The sequence below is a fragment of the Amblyraja radiata genome, chromosome 5 (assembly GCF_010909765.2).
Source record: "Amblyraja radiata isolate CabotCenter1 chromosome 5, sAmbRad1.1.pri, whole genome shotgun sequence".
NCBI classification, from domain to species: domain Eukaryota; kingdom Metazoa; phylum Chordata; class Chondrichthyes; order Rajiformes; family Rajidae; genus Amblyraja; species Amblyraja radiata.
In genome coordinates, this window is record NC_045960.1 from 8,064,956 (window position 1) to 8,089,633 (window position 24,678).

The 24,678-nt window shown below is 48.8% G+C and overlaps 1 long non-coding RNA gene across 1 annotated transcript; it reads right to left on the reverse strand.

Annotated features, from left to right (window-relative positions):
• Positions 1 to 3,362: 3,362 nt before the first annotated feature.
• Positions 3,363 to 23,768, reverse strand: LOC116972963. The gene is made up of 3 exons (XR_004411964.1): positions 23,672 to 23,768; positions 4,993 to 4,998; positions 3,363 to 3,374 (listed from the first exon to the last, which is right to left on the reverse strand). It is a non-coding gene; the product is annotated as an uncharacterized LOC116972963 (long non-coding RNA).
• Between the last annotated feature and the right edge of the window lie 910 nt (positions 23,769 to 24,678).

Consider the following 24,678-nt stretch of genomic DNA (forward strand, 5'->3'; position numbering starts at 1 on the left):
ACCACATGGATCTGGGAACCAGCCAACCAGGTAGAACAAATCTCACTGTTAACTCTTTACATGCCGGCCGGCAGGCAAACCTATTCGCTCCGGAGGTTCCCGGAGGTTTTTGTCAGTCTCCCTACCTGCTTCCACTACCTGCAACCCCCGGCAACCACCTGCAACCTCCGGGAACCGCACGGAAACCTTGGGTGGGGCGCAAAGTCTCCAGAGGTTTCCGTTCGGGTTTCCTAAGTGGGACAGGGGCATAACTCTACTTCGAAGGCGAGCCACCAATCCCCCCCCCCCCCCCCCCCCCCCCCCCCCCCCAACCTCCCACAATAACATAGTCACCCATTCCTGATCCTTCAGCCCATTCTGCCCGTGCCAGCCCTTTAAGAGAAGCCCCTATGCTTGGATTTGCTGCTGTGGTTGTCATAAGGAAGACACAAAAGCACAGGAGGATACTCAGCGGGTCAGGCAGTATTGGAAAGAGTGGATGTGGAGAGGATGTTTCCACTAGTGGGAGAGTCTAAGACCAGAAGTTCCTTTAGGACGTTCCTTCAGGAAGGAGATGAGGAGGAATTTCTTTAATCAGCGGGTGGTGAATCTGTGGAATTCTTTGCCACAGAAGGCTGTGGAGGCCAAGTCAGTGGATATTTTTAAGGCAGAGATAGATAGTTTCTTGATTAGTACGGGTGTCAGAGGTTATGGGGAGAAGGCAGGAGAATGGGGTTAGGAGGGAGAGGTAGATCAGCAATGATTGAATGGCAGAGTGGACTAAACTAAACTAAACTCAACTAAAATGAACTAAATTCACCAGGAAAGTGGGGAAAGATTTAATAGGAACACGAGGGGCAGATTTTCACTCAGATGAGGGTGGGTAAGTTCATAAATTCATAAGTGATAGGAGCAAAATTAGGCCATTCGGCCCATCAAGTCCACTCCGCCATTCAACGATGGCTGATTTATCTCTCCATCCTAACCCCATTTTCCTGCCTTCTCCCCATAACCCCTGACACCCGTACTAATCAAGAATCTATCTATCTCTGCCTTAAAAACATCCAGGATAGTGTTAATGTGCGGGGATCGCTGGTCGGCACGGACCCGGTGGGCCGAAGAGCCTGTTTCCGTGCTGTATCCCTAAACTAAACTAAACTAAAGTGCAAAAAAATGATGTGAGGCAGAGATAGGGCAGGAATCTTTTCCCTAGAATGGAAAAATGAAATACGAGAGGCCATAGTTTACTCAGAGATAAAGTATGGAAACAAGCCCTTCAGCCCATCGAGTCAGCGCTGACCAATGGTAACCCACACACTCGTTCTACCCGACATAATGGGGACAATTTACAGAAGCCAATTAACCTACATCCTAACCTACCAATAGCTTTAAGGCAAGAAGGTTAATCCATACAGATAACTTTATTGAACAACCTCGTGTGAGGTATTTTTATAAATGTTTCCTGGAGAACCAAGTGGACCCTCTTTGGTATAGATAGGGTAGACAGTCAGAACCTTTCTTCCAGGATAGGAATGTCCAACACTAGAGGGCATTTAGCCTTGAGATGAAAGGGCAAATGTTTAAAGGAGATGTGCAGGGCAAGTTTTTTTACACAGAGGGTGGTGACTGTCCTAAAATATGCTGCCAGGGGTAGGGGTAGAGGTAGATATGATAGTGGCATTTAAGAGACTTTAGGAAAGGGGACATGGCTTGTGCAGGGAATGGTGGGTTGTGGATTATATGCAGGCAGCCAAGACTTGGTCCTGGCATCAGGTTTGGCCTGGACATTGTGGGCCGAAGGGCCTGTTCCTTTGCCGTAGACTCGGCTTGAACTCGCTAGAATTTAGAAGATTGAGGGGGGATCTTATAGAAACGTACAAAATTCTTAAGGGGTTGGACAGGCTAGATGCAGGAAGATTGTTCCCGATGTTGGGGAAGTCCAGAACAAGGGGTCACAGTTTAAGGATAAGGGGGAAATCTTTTAAGACCGAGATGAGGAAAACATTTTTCACACAGAGAGTGGTGAATCTGTGGAATTCTCTGCCACATAAGGTAGTTGAGACCAGTTCATTGGCTATATTTAAGAAGGAGTTGGATGTGGCTAAAGGGGTCGGGGGGTATGGAGAGAAGGCAGGTACAGGATACTGAGTTGGATGATCAGCCATGATCATATTGAATGGCAGTGCAGGCTCGAAGGGCCGAATGGCCTACTCCTGCACCTATTTTCTATGTTTCTATGTAATGTTCAGTGTTCTGTGTTGAGGAAATATGTGGAGGCACTGTTAGAGGGAGTGGTTTATAACTGAAGGCAATGTTTAGTTTAATTTAGTTTAGTTTAGTTTAGAGATGCAGGATGGAAACAGGCCCTTCGGCCCACTGAGTCCATGCTGACCAGCGATCACCCGTACACTAGTTCCCTCCTACACACTCGGGGCTATTTACAATTTACAGAAGACAATAAACCGTCTTTGGAGTGTGGCAGGAAACCGGAGCACCAGGAGGAAACCCACGCGGGTCCACGGGGAGAACGTACATACTCCGTGCAGACAGCACCCGTAGTCGGGATCGAACCCGGGTCTCAGGCGCTGTGACGCAGCAACTCTACCGCTGCGTCACTGTTCCCGCAGAGAACCAACTTCTACAGATGCACCACAGACAACAACCATCTGAATGCACCACAGCTTGCTTTGGCAGCAGCTCTGTCCAAGACATTGCAGAGAGATGTGGATGTAGCCCAGTCCATCACACAGACCAGACTCCCCACCATGACTCCATCTACACTACACGCTGTCTCGGGAAAGCAGCCAACATAATCGATAATCATAAGTCGATACCTCTTCCCTCGAACCTGTCCAGGGACCCCGACAGTCTTTCCAGGTGAGGCAGAGGTTCACTTGCACCTCCTCCAACCTCATCTACTGTATCCGCTGTTCCAGGTGTGGATTCCTAAATATCGGCGAGACCAAGCGCAGGCTCGGTGATCGTTTCGCTGAACACCTCCGCTCAGTTTGCCTAATCCTACCTGATCTCCGGTTGCCTCAGCACTTCAACTCCCCTCCCATTTCCAATCTGACCTTTCTGTCCTGGGCCTCCTCCATTGTCAGAGTGAGGCCTAGCGCAAATTGGAGGAACAGCACCTCATATTTCACTTGGGCAGCGGTATGAATATCGACTTCTCTAACTTCAAGTAACACTTGCTTTCACTCTCTCCATCCCTCTCCCTTCCTATTTCCCCGACCAGTCTGACTGTCCTCCTGATTACATTTTATCTCTGTTTGCTTCGTTGTCACCTTCTCCGAGCTAACAGACCTATTCTACATTTTCCTTGGGCCTCGTCCGCTTTGATGTCTCGTTTTCACACCTTACCCTTCCTTATCTCTGTGTCTCCCTCTCGCCTGACTCTCAGTCTGAAGAAGGGTCTCGACCTGAAACGTCACCCATTCCTTCTCTCCAGAGATGCTGCCTGTCCCGCTGAGTTACTCCAGCATTTTGTGTCTATCATCAGTGTTAACCAGCACCTGCAGTTCCTTCCCGCACACCCGTAGTCGGGATCGAACCCAGGTCTTAGGCGCTGTGAGGTGGCAACTCTGCTACGCTTATGTACTATGCTTATTTTCTCCGTAACTCTAATGCTGTAATACTATATTCTGTACTGTGATATTGGGGTGAACATGGGGTGGGGACTGGACATTGTGCCTTCCTCCACAGTGCTATCCACTGTGGGGGGATGATTTTTTTTTGTCTACTGTAGTCTTGTAGGTCTGTGTCCAAGATGGCTGCCGTGAAGAGAGAGTGGACGCTGGCACGATTTGGTTGCCGCTGCTCTCTCTTCACACTGTGTTTTTGATTTTCTGTTTTTGGATTGAATTCTGTTTTAATTTGTGTCATTGTGATGTCTTTAATTACTTGTTTTACTCCGATTATATGTTTTTATTCCGATTACTATGTAAGGTGTCCTTGAGATTGTATGAAAGGCGCCCATTAATATAAAATTTATTATTATTATTATCTTCCACTTTGCACTATCTGTTGTATTTGTCAGTGACTCGAATTTACACTTGATTTGACTGGGTAGCACAATGGTCAAACAAAGTCTATACAAAGTTTTTCTCTGGATCCGGTTACCTTGTGTGCCAATGCCTATAGATGGTAGTGGGGAGGGTAGTGGTCCACTAGCTCTGTGGGCCAGGGGTTAGTCTATTGTTGTGTCCATTCAGTTTTTGTTCACCTTGCTGTAGTAAGAATCTTGTTCTGGATCTGTCCCACTTTCACTACTTACTTATTTCATCCCGACCAATTATTTTACTTGTGGACATTTTTTAATCGGGCTGGAAAAAACGTCCCGACTTACCTGATGCCCCGAGTACCTACGGCTGGCATAACGAGCCGCTACGATATATCTACGGACTCCTACGGGCTCGCTACGGACTAGTTACGAACATTCTGCGAGTTTGAATCAATGGGAAAACTTGGGAGAATTCGTGCATTACCTCATGAAAGTGGGACAGGCCCTTTAAGCTGGTAAGCTGGGTGCAGAGAAGGTTGTTGTCAGGACTAGAGGACCCGGAGCTATAAGGAGAGGTTAATCAGGCTTGTACTTTTTTCCTTGGAGTACAGGAGGATGAGGGGGTGGAGGCCAAGTCATTGGGTAGTTTCAACATGGGGATTGAATGAATGAATGATGCTTTATTGTCACATGTCATAAGGTCATAAGTAATAGGACTTTATCTCACACTAAAAGTTATTCCGTTTATCATGTATCTGTACATTGTGGACGGCTTGATTGTGATCATGTACAGTCATTGCACTGACTGGTTAACAAGCAACACAAGTTTTTATATTAATAAGGGATAGGAGCAGAATTAGGCCATTCGGCCCATCACGTCTACTCTATCATTCAATCATGGCTGATCTATCTCTCCCTCCTAACCCCATTCTCCTGCCTCTGACACCCGTACTAATCAAGAATCTATCTATCTCTGCCCTAAAAATATCCATTGACTTGGCCTCCACAGCCTCCTGTGGCAATGAATTCCACAGATTCACCAGCTTCTCACTAAAGAAATTCCTTCTCTTCTCCTTCCTAAAGGAATGTCCTTTAATTCTGAGGCTGTGACCTCTAGTCCTAGACTCTCCCACTAGTGGAGACATCCTCTCCATATCCACTCTATCCACCATTCACGTTTCAATGAGGTTCCCCCCCCTCGTTCTTCTAAACTCCAGCGAGTACAGGCCCAGTGCCGTCAAACACTCACCATAAGTTAACCCACTCATTCCTGGGATCATGTGAGGGGTCACAATGATAGCCTTTGTTTTCCAGACCCAAGGTATGCAAAGAGTCACCACATAAAGGGCGCTGACATAGTTACAAAGTATCCCACGCCATGTCCTCCTTTGTTATTTATTAACAGTGGTGTCAAAGGTTACGGGGAGAATGAGCGGGAAAGAACTGCAGACGCTGGTTTAAATCAAAGGTAGACACAAAATGCTGGAGTAACTCAGCAGGACGGGCAGCATCTCTGGAGAGAAGGAATGGGCGACGTTTCGGGTCAAGACCCTTCTTCAGACTGATGTCAGGGGGAGTGGGCTGGACAGAGATAGAATGTAGTCGGAAACAGTAAGACTGGTGGGAGAACTGGGAAGGGGGAGGGGATGGCGAGAGAGAGGGAAAACAAGGCGCTATTTGAAGTTAGAGATGTCAATGTTCATACCACTGGGGTGTAACTTTCAGGGAGAAGGCAGAAGAATGGGGTTGAGAGGGAAAGATAGATTAGCCATAGATACATATATACATAGACAATAGGTGCAGGAGTTGGCCATTCGGCCCTTCGAGCCAGCACCGACATTCAATGTGATCCTTGCTGATCATCCACAATCAGTACCCCATTCCCGCCTTCTCCCCATATCCCTTGATTCTGCCAGCACCAAGAGCTCTATCTAACTCTCTCTTGAAAGCATCCAGTGAATCAGCCTCCACTACCTTCTGAGGCAGAGAATTCCACAAATTTACAACTCTCTGGGTGAAAACGTTTTCCCTCATTTTTTTTAGTTTAGAGATACAGAGCGGAAACAGGCCCTACGTCCCACCGGGTCCGCGCCGACCAGCGATCCCCGCACATTAACACTATCCCACACCCACTAGGGACAATTTTTACATTTACCAATCCAATTAACCTACAAGCCTTTGGAGTTTGGGAGGAAACTCTCGGAGAAAACCCACGCAGGTCACAGGGAGAACGTACAAACTCCGCACAGACAGCACCCATAGTCGGGATCGAACCCGCGTCTCCGGCACTGCATTCGCTGTAAGCCAGCAACTCTACCGCTGCGCCATCGTGACTGCCCATCTCAGTTCTTAAACTGTGGCCCCTGGTTCTGGACTCCCCCAACATCGAGAACATGTTTCCTGCCTCTAGCGTGTCCAATCCCTTAATAATTTGCATATGTTTCTAATGGCAAATGTCAGTACATGGTCGAATGGCGGACCAAACTCGATAGGCCGAATGGCCTAATTCTGTTCCTCTGCCTTCTGAAGTGATATAATGATTCCAGCACCTGCAGATCGATGCAGCTTCCTTACACAACCTCTTTCTCGTTGTAACTATCCTTTTGTGTCTATTTGAACAACACTTGCCTTCGGGCACAGCAAGAAACACTTAACCGATTTTGTTAATTGCGGCATTGGAATAGGATTAATTTCGTACGTTTAAATATTTATAAAGATTGCTTGAGGAATTTTGATAGCGGAGAGCAAGAAACATTGTCAAAACAGTATAGGATTCCCGTCACAGACATTTATACAAATGTGTCGGATATTGTACGGAGAAAAGAAGCAAGGAGTCACTGTAAAGTGCTCTTGTAATTCTGCGAGGATCCCACACATACTGCCTTAGGGGCAATCAATATCAGAAAATCAAAACAGCTTACTTTTCTAACATTATCAATTTTTTGTTTCCGCAATGATCTTGACCTCTCAGCCGGGTTCGATCCCGACTACGGGTGCTGTCTGTACTGAGTTTGTACGTTCTCCCCATGACCTGCATGGGTTTTCTCCGAGATCTCCAGTTGCCTCCCACACCCCAAAGACGTACAGGTTTGGAAGCTAATTGGCTTGGTGTAAAGGGGCTGTCCCACTGCGGCAACCTAATTGGCGAGTTTAGGAGAGCTTGAAAAAGTGTCATGTTGAAGACCTCCTTCGACTATGTAGAAGACCTCCTTCATCCTCCTTCGACTATGTTGAAGACCAGCTTCGACTAGCTTCGGGAAAATTGGACACCGAATAGTGGAGAGTGAAGGCGATCTCCTTCGATCTCCTTCGCCCTACCTTCAACTATAATAATAATAATAATAAATTTTATTTTTATAGCGCTTTTCTAAGACTCAAAGTCGCTTTACAATAGTAACAGACAATAGCAAACGGAGAAGCGGCGAACAAACAGCGCCAGCGTCCTCTCCGTGCAGGACATAAAGAAAGAATACAGACATAACAATAATAGACATTTAATCGGAATAACATATAATCGGAATATAACAAATAATAAAGACATCACAGAGACACAAATTAAAAACAGAATTCAATCCAAAAACAGAAAATCAAAAACACAGTGTGAAGAGAGAGCAGCGGCAACCAATTCGTGCCAGCGTCCACTCTCCCTTCACGGCAGCCATCTTGGACACAGACCTACAAGACTACAGTTAGACAAAAAAAATCATCCCCCCACAGTGGATAGCACTGTGGAGGAAGGCACAATGTCCAGTCCCCACCCCATGTTCACCCCAAAGTCAGGCCTATTGAGGCCACCGCAATTGCCTCTACGGAGGCCCGATGTCCCTGGCCGTTCTCACCGGGTGGTCTTGCCCCGGCGTCGGGAGAGTCCTTTCGGCGGCTGGGCCACTTGGAACGGCCGCTTTCTGGTTGGAGCCCGCGGCTGCCGAAGCCGACAAGGCCGCGCCGGTTTGGAGCTCCCAGGCTCCCGATGACAAAGTCGGCGCCGCCTCTCCGCAGCCCGCAGCCCGGAGTTGTTGCTCTCGGCGGTCCAGCTCGCCAGAGCTCCAGCGCGTCGCTCCAGCGCGGCAACCCAGGCAAGGCATCGCCCGCTCCGCTCCGCTCCGCTCCAGCGCTCCAATGCCGTGCCGCCGCCGAGGCCGAGGTGCTGGGCGTTTCCCGCCAGGAAACGGCGCTCCAAGCCCGCAGGTAGGCCACGAGGACGGATCGACGGATCAACTATGATGAAGACTATCTACAACTACCTTCGACTACCCTCGAATACCTACGAATAACATGCCGACCTACTAGGACCTACCTCGACTAAACCTACGAGTAAAAAAAATATTGATTTTTTTCCATGGCGACCTTTATTTACTCTCGGGCATTTTTCAGCATGTTGAAAAAAATGCCGCAACCTAGCTGAGGCCTCGAGTACGCGGGGACTACTCTCGAACATGAAGGAGAATTACAAAGACATCCTAGGACCTCGTGTCGACCATGCTGCGAGTATGAGTCGAGGGTAAACTCACCAGATCTCGCGGATTAGGTCGCCCAAGTGGCACAGGCCCTTTAGTGTAAATTGTCCCTAGCGTGTGTAGGATGGCGTTAGTGTGCGGCGACACTGGTCGGCACGGACTCGATGGGCCGAAGGGCCTGTTTCTGTGCTGTATCTCTAAACAAAACTAAGGGAACGGGTGCAGCACAGGTACGGGCCCTTCGGCCCACAATGTCCAGACTTGCCCATTGTTGCTGGAGCTTTATGCAGACTTTATAGGACAGGCTAAAGAAGTAAACAGTATGGCGACTTGGAATATTGAACATCGAACAGCACACCACGGAAACAGGCCCTTCGGCCCACTATGTCCGTGCCAAACATGATGCGATTATATACTCATCTCATCCATGCTGTACGACTCTATGACTCTAAATGGGACTAGTGTAGATAAGGTATCATGATGGGCATGGCGCTGGGAACGGCTGCGGCTCGCCTGCAGTCTGTTTGTCTTTACTTTTTTGTGTTGTTTTTTTTCGTTTTGTCTAGTTACGTTTTTGGTTTTTAGGTTGTGTTTATGTGGGGTGGGGGGGTGAAACGGGGCTTGCTGTCTCCCTTCGGGGGAATACGACTTCTTTGTCGTATCCCCCTTCTCTGCCTCCGTCTGCGCTGGCGACCTTGAGACTCCGGAGGCAGCCTGACAGGACTCGCCCTAGGCTCGCTCCCGTGAGGGCGGCCCAGCTCAGGGCTGGAACTGCGCTCCCGTGAGGGCGGCCTGGCGAGGGGCTGAGACTCTCCCGTGAGGGGCTGTGGCGCTCCCGTCGGAGCGGCCCAGCCCGAGGTGGAATGGCGCTCCCGTCGGAGCGGCCCAGCTTGAGGGAGGAACGGCACTCACGTGAGGGCGATCCGGCTCGGGGCTGGAACGGTACTCCGGTGGCTGGGACGGCGTTCTGGCGGCTATGACCTGAGTCCTGGGTTCAGACGCGGGCCAGCGGCTGCGTGTGCTGGACTGGAGGGCGGCAGCTTCGACCACCCCGGGCTGCGGTGTTTGAGCCGGCCCGTTTGCGGGGTTCGGTGAGCCGCGGGACTGTTTGTGCCATCGCCCGGTGGGGAATCGCCTCAGCGCAGAGGGAGAAGAGGAGGGAAGAGACTGCAGCCCTAAGATTTTTGCCTCCACCACAGTGAGGAGGTGCTTGGAGGATACACTGTGGTGGATGTTAATTCGTGTTTATTGTTGTTTATTATTGTATGATGCATGTATGACTGCAGGCACGAAATTTCGTTCAGACCGTAAGGTCTGAATGACAATAAAGGTATTCAATTCAATTTAATTTCAATTCAAATGGGCCAAAGAGCCTGTTTACGTGCTGTGTGAACCTATGTCCACAATTGTAAATGGGATTAGTTTAGAGAGGTTATCTTGGTTGCATGGGCAAGTTGGGTCGAATGGTCTGTTTTCATGCTCTATGAATCTAAATAGGAATAGCATAGATGGGGCATCTGGTCAACATGGATGAGTTGGGCTGAAGGGCCTGTTTCTTCGCTGTATGACTCTATACTCTGAAGGTGCTAGCTCATATTGGTGGCCATGCTGTCCAAGGTGTCCCATCCAAACTAGTCCCCTTGACAGTCATAGAGTCATATAACATGGAAACAGGGCCTTCGACCCAACTTGTCCATGCTGTCCGAGGTGCCCCATCCAAGCTGGTCCCATCATGGTCGGCATGGGCCCGTTGGGTTGAATGGCCTGTTTTCATGCTGAATCACTCTGTGACTATGAGTCCAAATGGAAATAGGTTAGATGGGGCACCTTGGTCAGCATGGAGGAGTTGGGCCGAAGGGCCTGTTTCTGTACTGGATGACTCCCTGACTATGACTCTTAATGGGACTAGTTTGGGTGGGGCAGTTTGGCCAGTATGGACATGTTGGGCCGAAAGGCCTGTTTCCGTGCTGTATGACCATGACTCTGAATGAGATTAGTGTAGATGGTGCACCTTGGTCAGCATGGAGGAGTTGGGCCGAAGGGCCTGTTTCTGTGCAGTATGACTCTGAATGGGACGAGCTTATGTGGCGAATCCTGGCCAGCATGGACAGGTTGGGCCGAAGGAACTGTTTCCCCTCTGTGTGACTTCTATGACAATGACTCTGATTGGGACTAGCTTGGACAGGGCAGCATGGACGGGCCGGGCCGAAGGGCCTGTTCCCGTGCCATGTGACTACATGACTCTAGTTCCACCTCCTGCGTCAGCTTGCCGCCGGTGGAAGACAGACGGTCGCGGCTGTCCGTGGCTTTACAGCAAGTTTTCCAACGCAGCCCGCAGCCCCAGAACTAATGGGCGCTGTCCCGCCAAGACAGAGTGGCCCAAGTCCTAAACTCACGCAGGCAGCACTCCGGGTAATTCTCCTGAAATATCTGATGCTGTTGCCTCCGCCAGCTCCTCATGTCAAGTTCTCAATAATGAAAACGAAACTAATCTGCAGCGAGTGAGACTCCACATTTGAAGGATTGTCCTCTGGTTAACACTGAAGTGTGGCAGACAGAAACTGTAAATAAAGACATATGACGATGGTTCTGGACGACCATCACATTTGCAACATTCCCTTTACCCCTGCTGCTCCTCAAGCACAATGCTTAATCTTTTTGGTGGTGAATCTGTGGAATTCTTTGCCACAGAAGGTTGTGGAGGCCAAGTCAATGGATATTTTTTTTAAGGCAGAGATAGATAGATCCTTGATTAGTACGGGTGCCAGGGGTTACAGGGAGAAAGCGGGAAAATGGGGTTAGGAGGGAGAGATAGATCAGTCATGATTGAATGGCAGAAAAGACTTGATGGGCCGGAGCTTCAGCGGCGGGCGCAGCGTGGACTCTCGGCGCGGAGCGGGTGAGACCTCGCTGGAGGGGAGCGCTCCGTTACGCTGGCCCGCGGCAGCCGGCAGCCTGAAGCAGCGGTCTGCAGAACTCCAGCTGGTACGGCGTCTACAGCCCGGGATCCCTCGTGGAGGACCCGGGGGAAGAAGCTTCCACTGCCGGCCCGCGGCCATCTTCTACCGCGGGCGTGGTATGGACTTATCATCTCCCCTGGAGGGGAGCTTCGACCGCCGGCCCTGCAGACTGCGGTGCTTCCGGCTGCGGCACGGCAGGTACTTTAAAACTTTGACCGCCGGCCTGCGGCCTACAGCAGCCTGAAGCTGGGAAGAGCCGATCCTGGACTCACCTTGACTTTGACTTTGTCCCTTACCATCTGGACGCCCGCAGCAACGGCTGTGGAGGGTGGAGGTCCCGACCACGGGGGAAAATGGAGGAGGACTGGCCAAGCTCTGTGCCTTCCACCACAGTGATGAATGCTGTGGTGGTTGTTTGTGTAAAAATTTTATTGTGGTTGTGTTCTTTATTATTGTACCGCTGCTGGCAACCCAAATACCACCGACCTTGGTTGTGTGGCAATTAAATTATTTCTATTCTATTTCTTCTATTCTATGGCCTAATTCAGCTCCAATGCTGATCAAATATTGTGAGGGCGTTTGTTTAGCTTAGAGTTCGGTTTAGTTTAGAGACACAGAATAGAAACAGGCCCTTCAGCCCACTGGCTCCACGCTGACCATGGGTCTCTGTTTGGAGTGAGGCCCAGCGCAAATTGGAGGGACAGCCCCTCATATTTTGCTTGGGCAGATTACACCACAGCGGAATGAATATTGATTTCTCCAACTTCTAGTAACCCTTGTATCCCCTCTCATCCCATCCCTCCCCCTTCCCAGATCAGTCTGACTGTCCTCCTGATTAAATCCTGCTTCTTTGTCACCTTCCTCCAGCTAACAATAATCCATTCTACATTTGACGAGCTTCGTCCTCTTTTCACACCTTACCCTTCCTTATCTCTGTGTCTCCCTCTCCCCTGACTCTCAGCCTGAAGAAGGGTCTCGGCCCAAAACGACGCCATTTCCTTCCATCCAGAGATGCGTTACTCTAGCGATTTTGTATAATAATAATAATAATAATAATAATATATCTTTTATTGTCATTGCACGTCAGTGCAACGAGATTTAGTGTGCAGCTCCACTGATGTCCAGGAAAGGTAAATAAATACAACCCGTTCACACAAGTTATCCCACTACAAAAGGCGGGACGACAGATGGCGCAATCGGGACGACAGATGGCACAATGGGCTAAGTGTTCGGCTGGCAACCGGAAGGTAGCCGGTTCGAATCCCGCTTGGAGTGCAAACTGTCGTTGTGTCCTTGGGCAAGACACTTCACCCACCTTTGCCTGTGTGTGAATGTGTGTGAATGTGTGTGAGTGATTGGTGGTGGTCGGACGCTATATAAATCCCATCCATTATTATTCATTATTAAAAGGCGATTTTACAGTGGGCCAATTAGCCTACAAACCCGCACGTCTTTGCAGTGTGGGAGGAAACCAGAGCGCCCGGAGAAAATCCATGCGGTTACAGGGAGAACGTGCTCTGTACAGACAGCACCTGTAGTCAGGATGGAACCCGGGTCTCTGGTGCTGTGTGAGGCAGCAACTCTAGCGCTGCGCCACCGTGACACTATGAAACGGCCCACTCATAAACTAAGGGTGTATTCCCACTCGTCCCTTCTATTTTGGTGTGGCCCTTAATATTCTTTTATCTGCGCTTTTTTCTGGTTGTGATTGCTACTGATTGCACTTATGTATAGTGTGATCTACCTGGCTAGCAGGCATAACAAAGCATTCCAATCGAGGCGTAAGTAACTGCAGATGCTGGATTCTTGAGCAAAGTACAAAGTGCTGGAGGAACTCCGCGGGTCAGGCAGCATCTGTGGAGGGAAATGGACAGGTGAAATTTGGTGAACATGAGGAACTGAGGATCCTGAGTAAAAGACAAAGTTCTGGAGTAACTCAATACACAATGGCCAATAGGTGCAGGAGTAGGCCATTTGGCCCTTCGAGCCAGCACCACCATTCAATGTGATCACGGCTGATCATCCACAATCAGTACCCCAGTCCTGTCTTCTCCCCATATTCCCTGATGTAGATTATCCGGTGTTTTTATCCGGTGTTGCCACGCTCATGGTAACAGGGCCCAGCTACAACAATCTCTCTATGCACTCGAGCCCACACTTTCCCTCGAGGCACCGACTGAAATAGCAGCTCCAGCAGAACCACAACCACAAGAAGACAGCCAAAACATACATTCCTGTATACCCGACTCACCGTCTAAAAACAGTGATCCCATGACAAAGCTCAGTATCAACAATAGCAAAGTTGCTGCAAAGATAGATACCGGGGCACGGTGCAATGTTCTGTCCTTATCAGACTGCCAAAGAATTCACAACAATGAAACTGTCATGAAAACAAACTCCAAGTTACATCCATTTGGTGGGAGAGGGGGGGGGGGGGGGGGGAGTTGCAACCGGTTGGTAAGGTCACACTACGATGCCATCTAGCATCCCAAGATTACAATCTGGATTTTTCATCATTAGAGGGGATGTGCCCTTCCTTCTGGGCATCGATGCATGCCGTGATATCTTAGTCACCTTCGGCAAAACTGTGTACCAACTATCTACCTCTCAAAGTCCAACCCAACAACTACTCGCACAATACAATGCCATTTTTAACAACCAGCTGGGCAAGCTTCCCACAGAATACAGCATTGTTAGCGACAAGAAAGTCACACCTGTCGTTCGTTCTCCTCGCCGAATCCCGCCCGCAATGAAGGACTGCGTCAAAGCAGAACTAGACAGAATGGAAACACTGGGTGTGATAGCCCCTGTCAACGACCCCTCCTGGGTCTCCACCATGGTCGCAGCAGTCAAGAAGAACAAAGATGAAATAAGGATTTGTATCAACCCTAAAGATTTAAACACAGCCCTCAAATGACCACACTACCAGAGGTCGCAGCCAGCCTGGGAAAAGCCACAGTCTTCTCTGTCCTAGATGCAAAGAACTCACTATGGCACATAACGCTAGACCATGCACCCTCCATGTTAACCACATTCGCGACGCCCTTCAGACGCTACCGATTCTTACGAATGCCGTTTGGCATCAATTCATCCAGTGAAGTTTTCCAATGTACTATGGAACAACTCTTACTGGCTGCCCATGTGACATAATCGTGGACGACATCCTGATCGCCGGGCGCAACGCACAAGAACATGACTCAAACCTGAAGCGGGTCCAGGATCGTGCCAGAGAGGTAAATCTCAAGCTCAACCCCCTCAAGTGCAGGTTTCGGTCGATGAAGTAACTTGCGTGGGCCACGTGTTCACCAACAATGGACTCAGCCCAGACCCGTATAAAACCATTGCCATCAACGAAATGCCAGTTCCTACAGACATGACAGCTCTACAACGATTTCTAGACATGGTAAACTATCTGGGAAAATTCATCCCAAACTTCAGCGAGCTGTCAGCCCCGCTGTGACAACTGACCCACAATCATACACACTGGTCCTGGCACCAGCACCAGCAGAGGGCATTTGAAACCCTCAAACAACGAATGTCTTGCGCTCCAACCATCACATACTTTGATGCCGAGTTACCCGTCACCCTTACCTGTGAAGCCTCCCAGTATGGACTGGGTGCGGCCTGCCTACAAGACGACAGGAAGGGTCACAGACCAGTTGCCTATATCTCCCGCACCATGACCGACACTGAACAGCGCTACACTCAAATCGAAAAGGAGTTACTCGCAGTAACTTTTGCCTGCAAGAAATTCAAGGACTTTATCTTTGGCAACCCGATCAGGCCCGTTCTACCCTGTCCGCGATAAACTGGTCATTCAAGACGGCGTTATAATGAAAGGACATAGGGCAGTCATCCTGACGTCTCTTCACAGCAAGTACTTCGATATTGTCCATGGGGGCCATCCTGCTGCAGAAATAACCCTCCAACATGCGATAGGTATGCTATTCTGGCCTGACATGGTTGACTACATTCTCGAGAAAGTTGCTGCCTGCGCTACTTGCAACAGCCTGACCCCGCACCAACAGAAACAACCACTTCTCCCGCACCCCACACCAGACATACCCTGGTCCACAGTAGCAGCCGAATCATTGAGTGGCACGGCCAACAATACTTGGTTCTAGTCCATTCCTACTCAGGATGATTCGGAATTGACCTGCTCAGTACCCTGGTCATTCTCAGCCACGGTCATTCAAAAACTCACTCACCACTTATCTGTCCACGGAGCCCCCCTAAAGCTACTCTCAGACAATGGAACTCAATTCTCCAGTCAGCTCTTCAGGGATTTCGCGAAACGCTGGGACTTTCACCACACCACCAGCAGCCTGGAGTACCCGCAGTCCAACGGCCTGGCCGAGCGTGCAGTAAGAAGTTCAAAAGAACTAATGGAACGCTCACACAGGGGTGGCTCTGATGTCTGTCTCGACCTACTTACTCTACGAAACATTATCCACGATCCTCTCCTGGGATCTTCGGACGAACGGCTCATGTCACGGCGAACCCACTCCTCCCTGCCTATGGTCAAGTAACTACTAGAACCACAAGTTTGTGCAACGTCGGCGATCCATCCTGACCACGGGTGCTGTCTGCACGGAGTTTGTATGTTCTCCTACCTGACCACCGAGGTGCTCCGGTTTCCTCCCACATTCCAAATACATGCCGGATTGTAGGTTAATTAGCTTCTGTAAATTGTAAATTGTAGGATAGTGTGTGTAGGATAGTGTTAAGGGCCTTTCCCACTTAGGCTATTTTTTAGGCGCCTACAGGCGACTAGGCTGTCGCCACGTGGTCGCCGGGGAGTCGCCTGTATGGTCGTGAGTCGTCTCTTCAGTCGCCAAAAGAGTCGTAGCGTCTTTCTGGTCGCCGCTGGGTTTTCAACATGTTCAAAAACTTTTGGCGACAGTGGGTTTGACGCCAATGAGCGTAGCTTGACTTCTCCTGACGTACGTGCTGTCGTAGGTTGTGGCCAGGTGACGTAGGTGAATTCCATTGGTGACTACCTACGTCAGCCTACGTCAACCGGCGACAGGTACCAGCGACTGAATTGTCTTCAGTTGTCGTAGCTTGTCGTAGGTTGTCATAGGTGTGGTCGTAGGTGGACGTCCTAATGGGTCGCCGGTTTTCGGTAGCTTGTCGTAGCTTGACGTTGACTAGGTTGTTGTAGAAATTGTCGTACACATTGTCATAGGGGGTCCAGTTGCCGATTTTTTCGGCGACCTTCTACGACTAGGACAGTCGCTGGCAATCGCCTAAAAAAATCACCTCATTGGGACAGGCTCTTTAGTGTGTGAGGAGATCTTCCAATATGCAATGCAAAAGTCCGATGGGAGAAGAGAGAATGACCGGGGGTACGAGACTCCTTGATTATGTTGGCTGCTTTTCCGAGGCTGCGTGAAGTGTGGATGGAGTCGATGGGAGGGACGTTGGTTTGCGTACATAGACACACAAAGTTGGAGTAACTTAGCGGGACAGGCAGCATGTCTGGAGAGAAGGAGTGGGTTTGATGTCTCGGGTCGAGACCACTCTGCAGGGTTCTGAAGAAGGGTCTCAACCCGAAACGTCACCCATTTCTTCTCTCCAGTGAGGCTGCCTGTCCTGCTGAGTTACTCCAACTTCGTGTCTGTCTTGGGTTTAAAGCAGCATCTGCAGTTCCTTCCTACACAAGTTGATTTGTGTGATGGACTGGGGTTTGTACCGTTTCTTGTGTTGTTGCCAACTTTCCCCGCTCCGTTTAAAACAACCCTCACCTATCCTATCTTTCCTCCAAGCTAAAGCATTCTCATCCGAGCGACTACTTAGCAAGCCCTCACGGTAGAATGGTGATTTTCTGAAACGTCTTGACCAGAATTGTACACATTTCCAACAGTGGTGCAGCGGTAGAGTTGCTGCATCACAGCGCCAGAGACCCGGGTTCAATCCTGACTACGGGTGCTGTCTGTGAGGAGTTTGTACCTTCTCCCCGTGACCCGCGTGGGTTTTCTTCGGGTGCTCCGGTTTCCTCCCACACTCCAAAAATGTACAAGTTTAATTGGCTTGGATAAAATTACAAAATTGACCCTAGCGTAGGGCCTATTTCGTAGGATTGTGCTAGTGTACGGGAATCGCTGGTCAGTGCGGACTCGATGGGGCGTAGGGCCTATTTCAGTGCCGGTTCTCTAAACTAAACTAAACTAAATGTGAAAAGATATGAGTTTCTCCACTTCTGAAGATGAAACAGGAATACTGAGTATTTTTTAAATGTTGACAGAATGGTGGTGATGATGATCAAAGGGACCTCAGCTTCCTTGCAGTCAAGTGACTGAAAGCTAGCTTGTATTTGCAGGGGTGGCACATTGAGTGGTTCAGCAGTAGAGTTGCTGCCTCACAGCACCACAGGCCCGGGTTTGATCCTGACTACAGGCGCTGTCTGCACGGAGTTTGCACGTTCTCCCCGTGACCTGTGTGGGTTTCCTCCGGGTGCTCCGGTTTCCTCCCACACTCCAAAGGCGTGCGGGTTTGTAGGTTAATCGGACCTCTGTAAATTGCCCCCTAGTGTGTAGGGAGTGGATGGGGCAGCGGGATAACATAGAACTAGTGTGAACGGGTGATCGATGGTCGGCGCGGACTCGGTGGGACAAAGGGCCTGTTTCCATGCTGTATCTCTCATGTAAACCAATGGTATACCCATATAACCATATAACAATTACAGCACGGAAACAGGCCATCTCGACCCTTCTAGTCCGTGCCGAACACATAATCTCCCCTAGTCCCATCTACCTGCGCTCAGACCATAACCCTCCATTCCTTTCCCGTCCATATACCTATCCAATTTATTTTAAAATGATAAAATCGAACCTGCCTCCACCACCTTCACTGGAAGCTCATTCCACACAGCCACCACTCTCTGAGTAAAGAAGTTCCCCCTCATGTTACCCCTAAACTTCTGTCCCTTAATTCTCAAATCATGTCCCCTTGTTTGAATCTTCCCTACTCTCAGTGGAAAAAGCTTATCCACGTCAACTTTATCTATCCCTCTCATCATTTTAAAGACCTCCATCAAGTCCCCCCTTAACCTTCTGTGCTCCAAAGAATAAAGACCTAACTTGTTCAACCTTTCTCTGTAACTTAGTTGCTGAAACCCAGGCAACATTCTAGTAAATCTCCTCAAAGGTGCGATTCATGAAGGGGACTGTGGGGTGAAGGGGAAGGGCAGAAATGAGTGCAAACCCTAGTGGGGTACGGGAAAAAGAGGGGGAAATAGTATGAATGGGGTGAAGTGTTTGTTGGTTAGTTACCAAAAGTTGGGCCTTGCAATGCTGATTCCGTAAGGTTGTAAACTACCCGAGCAGAATATAAGATGAAAAATGGAAACAGCTAAGTGTTCCCACATCCTCCATATCACCGACTTCAGCCTTTAGAGTTTAGAGACACAGCGTGGAAACAGGCCCTTTGGCCCACCGGGTCCACACCGACCAGTACAATGTCACTATTCTACACACTCGGCACAGTTTACAATTTTACCTAAACCGATTAGCCTATATATCTGAAGGTAGACAAAAATGCTGGAGAAACTCAGCGGGTGAGGCAGCATCTATAGAAACAGATAGAAACATAAAAAATAGGTGTAGGAGTAGGCCATTCGGCCCTTCGAGCCTGCACCACCATTCAATATGATCATGGCTGATCATCCAAATCAATATCCTATACCTGCCTTCTCTCCATACCCCCTGATCCCTTTAGCCACAAGGGCCACATCTAACTCCCTCTTAAATCTAGCCAATGAACTGGCCTCAACTACCTTCTGTGGCAGAGAATTCCACTCTCTGTGTAAAAAATGATTTTCTCATCTCGGTCCTAAAAGACTTCCCTCTTATCCTTAAACCGTGTCCCCTTGTTCTGGATTTCCCCAACATCGGGAATAATCTTCCTGCACTATGGAGCGAAGGAAACAGGCAACGTTTCGGGCCGAAACCCTTCTTCAGACCTAGATATCCGTACGTCTTTGGAATGTGGAAGGAAACCAGAGCACCCGGAGTAAACCCACATGGTCACGGGGAGAACATACAAACTCCGTACAGACAGCGCCGTAGTCGGGATCGAACCCGGGTCCCTGGCGCTGAGAGGCAGCAACTCTACCGCTGCCTCACCGTGCGCCCCGAACATCTTTTCTTTTGATTTTCATTCATTGCTTGCCTTTTATAAAAAGGTAACTAGTCCATAACAACAGTAACTGCCGAAACAAAGTGAATAGTTTCACGTATTTGGCTTCAACACATAATTGTATAATCATTATATAATTAATTTCCTGAAGACATTTTTGAGTCGTCAACAACAGTAATTAAATATGTTCCTCGTTTAAACCATTAACAACACAACAAACCCAATTTAACCATCCAGGATGAAACGCAATATATAACGACAATTATCTCATCAAGCATAACTATGAATACAACATTTAATAATTGTTACTCAACACTAAACTTTAACATAGACCAATGGCCCATTAACCAGGGCAGAACAAAATGAAATTCTATTAACCCGACATGCTCCTGACTTTGGTAATGTTGAAGTAGATTAACTGCAGTATCTTCTCTTCTCAGCCTCTATCTCTGCCTCTGTCTGCTCCACTGTCTCTGTCTGTGTCTCTGCCATTGTCCCTGTCTGTGTCTGGGTCTCTCTCCCTCTCTCTCTCTCTCTCTCTCTCTCTCTCTCTATCTGTTTCTCTCTATCTCCCTCTCTCTCGTCTTTCTCGCTCTGTCTCTGTCTGTCTGTCTCTCTCTCTCTCTATCTGTTTCTCACCCTCTCTCTCTCCCTCTCTCTCGTCTTTTCTCTCTGTCTGTCTGTCTCTCTCTCTCTCTATCTGTTTCTCACTCTCACTCTCTCTTGTCTTTCTCTCTCTGTCTCTGTCTGTCTCTCTGTCAGTCTGTCTGTCGGTCTCTCTCTCGCTCTCTCTCTCTGTTTTTCTCTCTCTCGTTCCCTCTATCCCTCCTCCGCTCGCTCTCTCTCCCTCTCTTGTCTCTCTCTCTCTCTGTCTCTCTCTCTCTCTCTGACTATTTTTCTCTTCTCTCTCTCTTGTCTGTCTGTTTTTCTCTCTGATTCCCTTTTCCCTCCTTTCTTTCTCTCTTCCTCTCTCTCTCTATCTCACTTATTTTTCCTCTCTTTCTCTCCACCTCTCTTTTCCTCTTTCTCTATCAACCTCTCTTTCACTCTCCCTCGCATTTGCTCTCTCCCTCTCTCTCTCTTTGCCTCTCTCCCCTCTCCCCCCTCCTTCTTCCTTCCCTCGCTTTCTCTCCTTCTTCTCTCTCTCTTTCTCTCCCTCTCCTTTCTCTCCAGTACCTTGTGTGTTTGTTTGTAAACAAGCATATAACCATATAACCATATAACAATTACAGCACGGAAACAAGCCATCTCGACCCTTCTAGTCCGTGCCGAACACTGACTCTCCCCTAGTCCCATATACCTGCGCTCAGACCATAACCCTCCATTCCTTTCCCGTCCATATAACTATCCAATTTATTTTTAAATGATAAAAACGAACCTGCCTCCACCACTTCCACTGGAAGCTCATTCCACACAGCTACCACTCTCTGAGTAAAGAAGTTTCCCCTCATGTTACCCCTAAACTTCTGTCGCTTAATTCTCAAGTCATGTCCCCTTGTTTGAATCTTCCCTACTCTCAGTGGGAAAAGCTTATCCACGTCAACTCTGTCTATCCCTCTCATCATTTTAAAGACCTCTATCAAGTCCCCCCTTAACCTTCTGCGCTCCAAAGAATAAAGCCCTAACTTGTTCAAAGCATCTGCAGTTCCTTGGGCCTGTGTCGTACAGAGATGCTGCCTGTCCCGCTGAGTTACTCCAGTACTTTGTCTATTTATTTATGTAAACCAATATCAAAATGGGTGAATATTAATTTCCCTAACTTCAAGTAATCCTTGCCTTCCCTCTCTCTCTGACCCTCCGCACCCTAGTCTTGCTCATTTCACCATTTATATTCCTTCATTATCACCTTGTCCCCAGCCAACAATGGACCATTGTGGGCTCCAAATTTCCTGAGTCATCCATGCCGGCTCTGCTTTGCTCTGTAGTTTAGTTAAGTTTAGTTAAGTTTAGTTAAGTTTAGTTTAGTTTAGTTTAGTTTAGTTTAGTTTAGTTTAGTTTAGTTTAGTTTAGTTTAGTTTAGTTTAGTTTAGTCTAGAGATCCAGCACGGAAACAGGCCCTTCGGCCCAACGAGTCCACACTGACCAGTGTTCCCTGCACACTCTCCTACACACACCGGGGACAATTTCGATTTTTATACCAAGCCAATTAACCTACAAACCTGTACGTCTTTGGAGTGTGGGAGGAAACCGAAGATCTCAGAGAAAACCCACACGGTCACAGGGAGAACGTGCAAACTCCGTACAGACAGCACCCGTAGTCAGGATCAAACCTGGGTCTCTGCTGCAGCAGGGCAGCGACTCTACCTCTGCGCCACCGTGCCACCCTGTACCATCTCACAACTCCACTGTCTCCCTCCCCCTCACTCTCAGTCTGATGAAGTGCCTCGACCCGAAACTTCACCTATTCCTTTTCTCCAGAGAGGCCGCCTGTCCTGCTGAGTTACTCCAGCTTTATGTGTCTATCTTCAGCAGAAAATTGACTGCTGTGTTTACCAACAGAACAATAATGGCTACACTTCATTGTCATCTGAAGACACCTCAGAGATGAACTGTAAAGGCACACTGAGTAAATACAGTACATTGCTATCTTATTGTTAGTGGAAGACATGAATCAAATTCACTTCACTCTCGGCAAATGTTTTGATGGCTCGTGTTTGTTCTCTGGAGCTGAATATCAGACGAGTTTAGAGTAATTAATTATTGACTGTCTAAAGCGTTCCTCTTTGGCAGCCACAAGCGCTGGGATGCGGTGGTGTCACACAAAGAGAAAGCCTTTTTGTTTCCTTTCTTCCCCTCCTGGCTGTTCCACCTATAACATTATAGCTGCTGGACACCGAGATCTGGCTGGTAAAATATTCCGAGCTCAGCTGAAGCCTGCCAAGCATTCGACATTGAAAGGCCGCGTGGGGTGACTCGGGGGACCGCAGCTCTGTGTCAATGTTTGACGCAAGGCCTCCATTTTTGTCAGGACATACAACTTGGGATGGAGCAAAAGCAGCCTTCGTCACCTTCTCATTCCAACTGACACAGACAGGCGCATTGTCTACAGACATGCAGACTCATAAACTCCCTGGAGGGCTGGCAGTGAATAATTCAGCAAGCCAGATCGGGATTATTGGCAGACATTTACTTCCATGGCAGGCGCTAAGCACACTACCCAGGACGTTCCAGCGTGGATCAATTGTATGCTGCATTCGATGGTCTCAGACTGCAGTGGCAGACTTTTTGGTTTGTTAATATATTTATTCGATATTTTAGTATTTGCCCTACGTCCGATACTTTGAAAAGCTACGTGGATAGATCGGAAAGGTTGAGAGGGATATGGGCCAAACGCGGGCAGATGGGACCAGTTTAGATGGGGCATCTTGGTCGGCACGGACAAGTTGGGCCGAAGGGCATTTTCTGTGACGTATGGCTGTACAATTCTAGAACTGCATGGTGGCACAGCGATAGAGTTGCTGCCTAATGCCCCTGTCCCTGAACGGAAACCTCTGGAGACTTTGCGCCCCACCCAAGGTTTCCGTGCGGTTCCCGGAGGTTTTTGTCAGTCTCCCTACCTGCTTCCACTACCTGCAACCACCGGCAACCACCCTGCAACCTCCGGGAACCGCACGGAAACCTTGGGTGGGGCGCAAAGTCTCCAGAGGTTTCTGTTCAGGTTTCCTAAGTGGGACAGGGGCATTACTTTAACTACGAGAAAAAAAATGAAGTCAGCACCGGCGACAACCTGCGTTAACCTGGCAACAATCTACGACAGCGCTTACGCCAGGAGAAGTCAAACTACGCTCATTGGCATCAAACGCACAGTCGCTAAAAATGTTTCAACATGTTGAAAATCCAGCGGCGACCAGAAAAATGCTACGACTCTTTGGGTGACTGAGGAGACGACTCACGACCGTACAGGCGACGCCTCGGCGACCATGTGGCGACAGTCTAGTCGCTAACAGTCGCCTAAAAAAATTCCTAAGTGGGACAGGCCCTTTACAGTGCCAGAGTCCCGGGTTCAACCCTGACTATGGGTGCTGTCTGTATATTCTCCCTGTGACCACGTGGGTTTTCTCCGGGTTCCTCCTGCACTCGTAGGAGAGAGAGAGAGGGAGACAGGGCCAAGAACCAGGCTTCTGAAACACAAGACACAGGCTCAAAGCCTAAGAACTAGGCCGAGAACGAGGCTTTGAGGCCTACAAATCTAGACACAGGCTCAAAGCCTAACAACTAGGCCGAGAGAGAAGCAGGCTTCTGAGGACCCAGAAACTCAAGACACAGAGAGAGAGAGAGAGAGAGAGAGAGAGAGAGAGAGAGAGAGAGAGAGAGAGAGAGAGAGAGAGAGACAGGGAGACAGGTAGTTTTGACGGGTAGTTTTGTAGGTTAATTGGCTTCTGTAAATTGTCCCCAGTGTGTAGGATCCATAACTGGTGTATGGGCAAGGACAGTCGTTGGTCAGCATGGACTCGGTGAACTGAAAGGCCTGCCACCATGTTGTATCTCTAAACTAAATGAAGAATCTTTACTTAGGTTTATTATTGTCATGTGTGTATTGAGGTGCAGTGAAAAGCTTCTGTTTCAGTGCTATCCAGTCAAAGAAAAGACTGTAAACCATTCACAGTGCACAGATAAGGGATTAAGGGTAAAGGGTACAATATTCAGTGCAAAATTATAACATTCAACTCCGTTAAAGATAGTCCGAGGGTCTCCAATGAGGTGGATGGGAGGTCAGGACCGCCCTCCAGCTGATGAGAGGACAGTCAATAGACAATAGACGACAGGTGCAGGAGTAGGCCATTCGGCCCGTCGAGCCAGCACCGCTATTCAATGTGATCATGGCTGATCATCCCCAATCAGTACCCCGTTCCTACCTTCTCCCCATATCCCCTGATTTTTAAGAGCCCTATCTAGCTCTTGAAAGTATCCAGAGAACCTGCCTCCACCACCCTCTGAGGCAGAGAATTCCACAGACTCACCACTCTCTGTGAGAAAAAGTGTTTCCTCGTCTCCGTTCTAAATGGCTTACTCCTTATTCTTAAACTGTGGCTCCTGGTTCAGGACTCCCCAACATCGGGAACATGTTTCCTGCCTCCAGCGTGTCCAAACCCTTAACAATCTTATATGTTTCAATGAGATACCCTCTCATCCTTCT